This window comes from Ursus maritimus, unplaced genomic scaffold (assembly GCF_017311325.1).
Source record: "Ursus maritimus isolate PB19 unplaced genomic scaffold, ASM1731132v1 scaffold_17, whole genome shotgun sequence".
Lineage (NCBI taxonomy): Eukaryota > Metazoa > Chordata > Mammalia > Carnivora > Ursidae > Ursus > Ursus maritimus.
This window is the reverse complement of record NW_024424119.1, coordinates 9,750,776-9,760,294: the sequence shown is the minus strand read 5'-3', so window position 1 is coordinate 9,760,294 and position 9,519 is coordinate 9,750,776. Positions and strand designations below refer to the sequence as shown.

Here is a 9,519-nt window from a genome sequence, read left to right as displayed (position 1 = left end):
CGGTGGCCCGCTCACGGGGAGCACTGTTACACGAAGACCCCCTAAGCCACAGACTTCCCTCACTGACAGCCGCGTAGCCCAGGTCCCCAATTTCTTCTGTAGTTAACCCCAGTTACCATTTCATTTTTCCCTGCCGACCGTGCTCCACCAACTAAACACAAAGCCGTAAATCTTAGGACATCTGGGTGTGCAGTACCTAAGCAACCCTGACGCTGATTCCTTAAGAAAACTCATTTCTTGTAATGCGAGCCCTGCTGAGGATGGCCATGTCAACTTATTAGACTTTTTACTTGACCGTATCGATTCCGCTCTACCCCGATGCGGCCCGTAATGCTGGCTAATGTTATTGACGAGCCATCAGTCTTGTGGAGAAGTGTGGGGCTTGCAGCTCTTTCCGAACCACAAAAACCTATTGGTGGACAGTGATGGAGAGAAGGAGGAGGCCATGAGTGGGGCTCTCAGGCCAGCTCTGTGCAGGCCCGGGTACTTTAATGAAAGACATAGTCTCGGTGGCGAGAGACAGATGCAGCTCTCCAGAAGCCATTTATTTATGAAATAATTATGAACGCACAGTTGAATCATGGATTTTTGTTACTGTGTGTGTCCAACACTCTTTCTTGATTCATATTTTGTTGTAAATGGAGTGCTGTTGGTTACGGGGCGGGGGGTAGAGGGAGGGGGGAGGGCAACGGGACACCTTCGGGCAGGAGTCCTGTGACATGTTTTCTCTCTTCCATCCGAGGCACTGGCTGTCCTCCCCCTCCTACCACTGTGTGTCCAAGCTGGGCCAGAGCTGTCTCCAGAGGGAGTTCAGTTCTGATCTAGTCTCACAAGGGACCAAGTTTTTGACCCTGCAAATCTGCTTCACTCAAAGAAGCTCAGCTCTCAAGGGGCAGCAAAGGCGGAGCTTACGGACTCTCACGGGCTGGTGTGGAGGGGGGCCTTCGATGGGGTACCTCAAACAAGCATGAGTACCAAAGATGCCCACTTTCCAAGCTCCTTACATATCAGACTCTGACTCTTATCTGGGGCGATTTCCTACCCTTTCCACGGGTTTCTGTTTTATTTTAATTTTAATTAATTAATTAATTTATTTATTTATTTATTTATTTGAGAAAGGGAGGGAGCAAGAGGGAGAGGGAGAGAGAATGCAAGCAGACTCCACGCTGAGCACAGAGCCTGATGTGGGGCTTGGTCCCACGACTGTGAGATCATAACCTGAGCTGAAACCAAGAGTCAGATGCTTAACCGACTGAGCCACCCAGGCGCACCTATAGGCTTCTGTTTTAAAACACCATAGGCTGGGGGGCTTAAAACCAGACATTTATTTCTCACAGTTCTGGTGGCTGGGAAGTCCAAGGTCAAGGCTCCAGCACCTTCAGTGTTTGGAGAGGGCCCTTTTCCTGGCTAACTGGCAGTAGCCTTCTTGCTGTACCCTCATGTGGCATGGTCTTCTCCTCTCCTTATTAGGGCACTGATCTCACCAAGGGGCCCCACCTTAAAATAAGTAAAGGAGAAGAAAAAAAGACTCCCCACCTCACCACCCCCTGGCTCCTTCAAAGCAAAGAGACTACCTTTGGCTCTTCAGCTCATCATCTTCCCCCACCTCTCATGGTTTCTCTGGCCAGAAGAGAAACCTCAGTGTGTCTCATGCTGTGTATATCTACTGTAATGGATCCAAGACCAAGTCGAGTACCTTGATGGTGAAAAATATAAATTAAGGGCTGATACCCAGTTTTCATGCTTTGTGTTGGTATTAGGGAAGCAGAGTAACAAATTGGATCAATCCTGAGAAAGCTTGAGTAGAGAACTTCTAGAGTCTTGAGGTGAGTGAAGCTGACTGTGGGATTTATTTCTAGCAGGGCTGCTGGAGAAGCAAATGATCAAGCCATGTGCTCTAGCAGTTTCTGTGCTGTTTAATGGGTGCAAGGCTTTCATGGCCCCCTCCTTGTGGTCTTCCCAGTGCATTCCTTCTTTGCCTCACACCACGGCTCTTCATGTGTTGTCTTCCTACCATACCGTGAGCCCCTGGAGAAGCAGAACAGCATCCTGGCAAATTTGAGTCTTGGTACATAAAGGGCACTTCATAAATATTTGCAAATGAATGAAGGTATCTGTTTTATTTTTATGTTAGGCTTTTTTCTCAGAGGCTATAACCTCCAACTATTCTCAGCTCAGCTCTTCTGAAAAGTCTAGTTGGTCTAAACTATCCTTGGGCACAGAATATTCATCCACTGATGATTTTTAAAATTGTTATAAAGCAGTAGAACTCCTTCCTTCCCAACAAGACCTAAACTGAATCCCCAAAGTATGAAACAGATCAAATTGGAGCTCATTTGGAGAAGAAATGGGGTGATCGAAGAAGAAGGATCGGGAAGAAGCCAGATCTTCTGAAGGCTCGGGGCACTTGCACATATCTGAAGGCAGAGGGGCAGGTGGCAGTGAATATGGGGAAACCGAAGATGTGTGGGGTGTCACCCCATCCCTGAGCCTCCTTGCTCCCATCACACACACACTCACACACACACTGTCACATTTAATACAATCATACACACACCCACTTATACCACATGCAATCCCAGGAAGGGAAAAGAAAAAAAAACAGAAAAATTGGATTTTGACACTTCACAGGATGGTCCTCACCTGTTTGCCCTTTCTTTCCACAGATCAGGGAAGTGTCCCAGATGTCATTTCCCTCCCACCTCCTGCAAGATCGTCTTCTGACTCAAGCTTTTGGAGCACCTGCTCCACTGAGCTCTAGGCTTCCTGGATCCGTTATCAATTAGCTGGTGACCTTGGGCAAGTTACTTACCTTTTTGTTCTTATTTACTTCCAGTCTGAAATGGGCATGATAATACTACTTGTTTCAGAGGTTTGTTGAGAGGATTCGATGATTTAATGGATGTAGATGCTTGGAATTGCGGCTGGCACAAAATAATCCTGTTCGGTGGTATTTCAATCCTACAGCAACTCGACAAGGGAGGTGCTTTTTAGATGAGGAAACTGAGATTCAGGGACAAATAATCTACCCAAAGTCTCTCAGCTACCAAGTAGCAGAGCAGGGCTCGCTTCCAGCCCCACTGCCTCTTGTCTGCCGACACTTTGGAGTCTCCTGAATCATCTCGAGCAAGTGGCACTTTCTGAGCCCTTTGCCTGGGGTCTGCGGGCTCCTCTGATGTCACTGCCACCTGTGTTTTCACCCTCTGTGAATGTTGAGTCCCTCTGGACTAAGTCTCCCTGTTTATCTCTGTGAGGTCAAGTACGAGCCAGGCATCAGGCTTTCTGGGTAGCCCACAGGTCATCACCTTGATCACTGAGGTTGGTTTGGGCCACGTGGTGTTTGGTGGCCTTGGGGGACATGCAGCATCCTGTAGAAAAGGGATTTCAAAAATAGATAGAGTCAATATATACCATTAATAGGAACAGCAAAGGCTGCTGCATTCTTCAAGGTAATGACCTCCCCGAGGGCAAGGAGCGTGACTGCTTAATCACCTCCTATGGACTCATGGGCACATTCGTCTTTAATCAGTCTTTTTTTTTTTTTTTAGCTAATGGCAACAAAACTAAGACCTTTCCAACTTTCATTTTATGCTTTTGAAAGTATTTTTTCCTGATAGCCACACACACAAAAAAGAGGACCATGCAGAAAAATATGATATTTTTATTTTGCATTGAGAACTTTGGGATCACTGGGGGAATAATCAGAGCATCATTGTGGGGGGGCAGGTCCTGGAGATGATCACCCACATTAACACACACACTTCTCCACTCAGTGCTGGCAAAATCAATGTGGTCCCTGCCTTTAGAAAGTTCTACAAAGCAGTAGAGGCCCTTAGTCTAGGGAAAATAGGACCTGAATGCATGAAGCCACTCAGTAACCACCCAAGGCAGAGTTTATGTCTAACTGGGGCACATTTGGGGCAGTCTGAGAAGGGAGAGGTCGGTCTGTGATCATCCAGGGGTAAGCGGTTGGGTGGCAGTGATGGGAAAGGGAAAGAGACCCTAAGGGGGGAAGCCGTACCTCTCAGGGACCTGGAAATCAGAGAGGGCAGGGCACTGGTGAATCCAGACTACAAGCCCCAGTCCCTCTAACACCGAAGTATCACCGAGAGAGGTACAGACGCTAAGAGGGAAAGCCGATTGGGCTGGCGCCAAATCATTAAGTTTGCCAACTTCTTGGCATGATTCAATCCGATGCCGAGTGGAAGGGTCCTGGGGGCGGCTACAGATCAGAGATTTGCTGACGTGATCGCTGCAGGAGAGTCCTGGGCTGTGGAATAAGCCCACGAAGAACACAAAGAGCCTTCGGAGAGGTAGCAGAGGCAGGGGTATGAGGCACCAGGGGACCCAATGGAAGACGGATTTTGCAGAAGAGTGTGTGTTCTGCGGGGACACGTTCCTCTGAGAAGCCTGGAGAGTTAAGGATTAGGAAATAGTCCTTGGGTTGGAGGTTAAGGTTTTTCTGAGGACCTTTGAGAGCATCTTCAGTAGAGCCATGAGGTGGAAACCAGTTAGAGAGAAGGGTTTCGGGAGGAAATGGGAGAGGGGAAAGTCATCCCTGAAGGAAATAACCACTTATAGGCCCAAAGGTTTGAAACCGAATAGGACCTAATGACCCAGGATGCAGGCTCCAAGGGCAGCCTCTTCGCAGAGCAGCAACGCTGTATGTTTGTATCCGATGGAAGTGACCCAGAGGAGCATGAGGATGAAGGAGGGAAGACTGGGGGTGCGCCAAGGTGAGCCACGAAGAAGATCCCTTCAGGAGTTCGGATAGATGAGCTGAAGGGGTGATCTCAGCAAAGTGGAAGGAGACATGTGGCTTATATGGGAGTGTGAGGTTGACTGATGGAGGAGAGGCAGGAGAGGAGGCTGGAGGGTGAAACTTCCTGTACCACGTGACCATGGCTTTCTCCAATGTAGGAGGTCAAGTCACTCTGGCAGGAAATTCTAAAAGGGAGGGGTGACCACTGGGGGTGCAAGAGAGGGTGCTTCCAGGGTTCCCCCCCACACAAATGTCAATCAAAGCTACCATGCCACTTGCTTGCCTGGGGAGTCAGAGCCCTTTCCTGAACCATCCGTGGGCCCCCTTAAAAGGACAGGTTGGAAGCAGAAGCCAAAGTAGCATTTCTCAACATAGCTGAGGGGATCAAAGCAGGGATCAGCGAGGGCCTCCCAGGAGGAGAGGAGATGCCCTGCTAAAATGGAGACATTTTCAGAGGGGGAGGCCCCAGGCACCAACACAGACTCACTCTAGGCATAAAGCCAAACAGCATCACAGGAGGGGATGCTGAAAAGGCGGAACCAAGCAAGTGCAGAGAACTGTGATCTTCTTCAGATCAGTGAACAGAAGCTTTTGTCTAACAAAGCCCTGTGTCTGGTACTGTGTCTGGTACCCATGCAGCCCCATGCACCAGCCCTGGGAGCCTGTGGCAGACATGAGGTAAGGCCGTTGCTCTGAAAGGGAGGCAGGTGCTGTAGTAATAATAATAATAATAACAACAACAACTAATACTTTTGGAGTGCACTGCTTTCCCTCCTTTACATAAAACTCATTGGCTTTATTTTATATAAACTTTACATTAAACTCATTGAAAGGCCCAGTGAGTAAGTCCCATTACTATCTCCATCCTTCATATAAAGAAACAGAGGCACCAAGACATTCAATCACTTGCTCGATGACCCATAACCCTCCAAGGTCTAAGGTCTGGATCCAGGTAGTGTGATGTCTCGTGGGTGACACTGTCAACATTCTCATCTCCAAGCTTTTGCTGAGTACCTACTATGTGCAGGGCTCTATGCTCAGTGGCGGAAACCAAAGGAAAGGGATGGGTTGGGTCCAGCTTCGGGTGGCTTGGAGGTTCTAGCAGATCAGGGCTACTACTATGACGTAGTAACACTTTCCCAGGATTTCCTATATCCTGTTTATGCCATACACTCCTACCCCTATTTCTTGAATAAAGAAATGCACAAATGTAGACATGGATTTAAATAAGTGGATAATTACTCATCATTCCTGGCTTGTTAAATGTGTAGGATTCATCAGTTTCCTGAAACAAAACAGAACGATCAAGTTTCCACCAGTGAAACTGGATTGAATTGTGCTCCTCCTGGGCCGTCTACCTCCTTGAAGTGGTTGTCTTCCATCATTGTCTCTGGGCTCATAGGCCAACCCAGGTTAATGCCCGTGGTGGGTGGTCCAGGTGGGTAGGACTCCGAAGTGCCTCCGCTCAGTTTGCGCCAAGTTCAGGTCCCACACTAAGTCCTTTTGATTCTTCCCAACACAGGTCTCCTACACACTGATTCCTTTGCTGTATGAGCCTCCCTGCCCTAATTCTGGCCTTGACATCTCTTATCTGTACTACTGTTAATAGTCTCTGAACAGACAGACGTGGGGCTTTCAAGTCAGATGCATCTGAATTTGATCTTGAATCTACCACTTGTGGTTTCATACTCAGACAAATGTCTGGAACTCTTTGACTTCCGTTGCCTTACCTGCACATTTTGGAAAACAATACTTTGCCTGCAAGTATAAGAGAATGATCACCTCAAATGCCTACTACAGGTTCGCCCTTGATGCTTTTATACCTTGTGGGTGTTATTGTTAGACCTCCCACCCCAAGCCAGCCTACTATGTCACTGCCAGATTCATCTTCCCCAAATCCAATTTCGATCACGTCATTCCCTGTCCTCCTGCAAAAGCTGCAGTTGCCAGTGGACAAAGTCTATTTGTGAGGGGAGTTACTTCGTTTTTCCTTTCTGGATGCCAGAATCTTGACTCCAAGAGTCAGGTGCCTCCTACTCAGCCCACTCACTCTATAAAAATGCCTGGAGAGGTTCTTCAATTTACAAAGACAATACAAGGGTTTGTTAGTCATGGTTGAACCCACTCAATGGGGTGAGACCAATATAAGTTTCACTGTATGGTCAGGTTATGCATACTTATGTGATGGGATAAGAATTTTTAGAAATGTCAACAGAATTTTCTCCCTGTGATCATTCCTCTGGCCCTTTGCCCCCTTCAATTAGGCTAGTCATTCTGGACTCATTCCCTCAGGAAAGAATGTGATAGGAGAAAACAGAGAGAAGGGGGACCCCTCAGAAGCCTTTGAGTTCCAAAGGCTGAGCCCCTATGGGGAAAGAGAGAATGAGTTAACAAAAGATAGAGGAGAAAATCAGGATTAAGAACCAAGATTTTCTGGCCTCTACCCCACTAGAAAAATCGCTGGGATTAGGGAAAAGAGGAAAGGGTAGGGACCAGGGAAGGGGGAGCTGTACCTCAGCAGCCCCATGCGGTCAGCCTGCACACCGCTCCCCATTACCTGCAGCCCCAACACTCTGAGAGTTCTACTTCCTGCCACCCGCTGAGGACTTCCCTTCCCAGCAGCTCGAGTGTTTTTGACCAACCCATGAGAAGGACACTCTTTTTGCTCTGAGACTTGCTTCAGCCCATCCGACTAACTCCCTAAAGATCTACTTGGTCAACAGTGGCTTGGAAAGACCCTATTACAATTGTGTATTACAAACCAAATCACACACAGCAGGGCTCTGGTTCATATTAACTAAACGTGTCTCTATTCCAGTCAGACATGAATTTATCCCCTTCAAAGAATGAAGCTGTAATAAAGAGGTAGAGGGGAACAGGATCTTTTTGAGATGGGGACCCTGCTTGGGCTTGGCACCTCCTGGTATTGATGCCACATAAGGGGTAATACAGAGGGTAAATTTCTGACGTGCTAGAAAGAGGTTTTTCTCCTCCCCTTCTGACCTGGGGGTCCTCTCTCCAGTGCCACCTTCTGGGTTGGGCCTCCTAGAGGGAGGGTGGGTGATTCTGGAGGGGTGGGTAGGAACATAGTCAGATCCAATTACCTGGGAGAAGCTGTCCGTCAGTTCAGACACCCCGTGAAGCCTTCTGTGGTAGACTATTCCATCAGTGGCCCCCAGGAAGCCATACTTTCCTGTGCGGTTCCCTCCCCTATGGACTCTGGGCTTGGCCACGGGGCTTGTTTGGCCAATGAGACATTAGCAAGCATGATGTAAGCAGACACTCGACAAGCGCTTGTGCAATGGTCCCCTTGGGACTTTCCTCCGGGAAACCGGCTACTATTTGGTAAGAAAGCCAATGCAGACTACTGGAGAAAGAAAGCCCCGTGGAGGAAAACCAAGGTACACTGGCTCTCATCCAGCACCAATTACTAGCTGTGTGGATAACACCTTCATGGACATTTCCCCACCTGAGAGAAGCAGCCTGAGAGACCCCAGCAGACACACATGGGACAGAGTTACGTTATCCCCTCTGAGCCTTCTCCAAGTTGTAGAATCATGAGCAGATAATGGCTGTTGTCATCTCGAGCCACTACGTTTGGGGTAGTTTGTTACATAGCAAAAAGTAACAGAAATATCTTCTTTCTGGGGGTTACTTTCCTTCCCAGTTGCAGGGATTTCCCACAAGGTAGGGAACGTATCCAGTCTGATCACCTATATCTTCAGCCCCTAACAGCCTATAATAAGTGTCCAGTAAATATTTGTGGAATTTATGGCGTGAAACCACACAGCATTTATACTGCATTACAGTGCTCTTTATCCTGTCCTTCTAAAACCGGGAGCTTCTGAGCCTTGAAGCTTCTATTTATTGTAAATGAATGGTGGGCAAATTTCTAAGAGATCTATATGTGTAACAGTTTGTTAATGGGAATTTGACTATTATTGTCTATGGCCTTTCGGTTAACTGAAAACCGAGAACAAGGGATGATAAATACCCCTGCCTTCCAAAGACTGGTGGTCGACACATTTGCAGCTCGTGTTGAGATGACTACAGTCTTTCCTGACACCTTATTCCATTCTTTGCCTCCAGTCTATATAAGATGAAGACGGGCACTAGAAATTTGTAACTAGAAATCTGGCTAGAAGCTGGAGCCAAACAGCCTGAATTCGAATCCCCACTTCGCCACACACCAACTGGGAGACTTGGGCCAAGTTACATCACCTCTCTGTTCTCCCATTTGCTCATCTGTACAGTGGGGGTGATGATAGCATCTACCGCACAGGGCTGCTGTGAGGATTAAGGGGGTCACTGTATAGAGGCTAGGCAGCTCTGTGTACGGAACCCCGAGAACAGCGCCCAGCTCACAGTAAGGGCCGGCATCAGCTACCCTCAGTGTCCTCAGAGCGAATGAAGAACTCTTTGAAGAAAATTGGCTGTTGGGGAGGGGCATACATGTCCTGGTGGGAGAACCCCAAGTTTGGGGCTGTTTGCCAGAGGGGAGCTGACATATCATTTGTTGCCCCGCTCCACCTTCCAGCTGAATGATTGTTGAACTGAAGAAACATCCCGACCCTTCCTGAGCCTCTCTGGGAGTGGACCCGGTGAGAGAATTCTTTCAAAAACTTGACCTGCATCCCCTGGCAGCTGGAGGCACCAAGAAGGGAAAAGTCCAAGGGGTGGCAGAGTGAGGAGAAAGGCCTGAGGGGGTGTTTGCACCCCCCAGGGTCTGAGAGGTGAGGATGCTGAGTTTCCCACGA

The 9,519-nt window shown here is 48.2% G+C and overlaps 1 long non-coding RNA gene across 1 annotated transcript; it reads right to left on the bottom strand.

Moving 5' to 3' along the window:
* Positions 1–1,528: 1,528 nt before the first annotated feature.
* Positions 1,529–7,930, bottom strand: LOC103662169. Its single transcript, XR_568370.1, has 3 exons — positions 7,867–7,930; positions 2,813–3,368; positions 1,529–2,028 (listed from the first exon to the last, which is right to left on the bottom strand). It is a non-coding gene; the product is annotated as an uncharacterized LOC103662169 (long non-coding RNA).
* Positions 7,931–9,519: the final 1,589 nt, after the last annotated feature.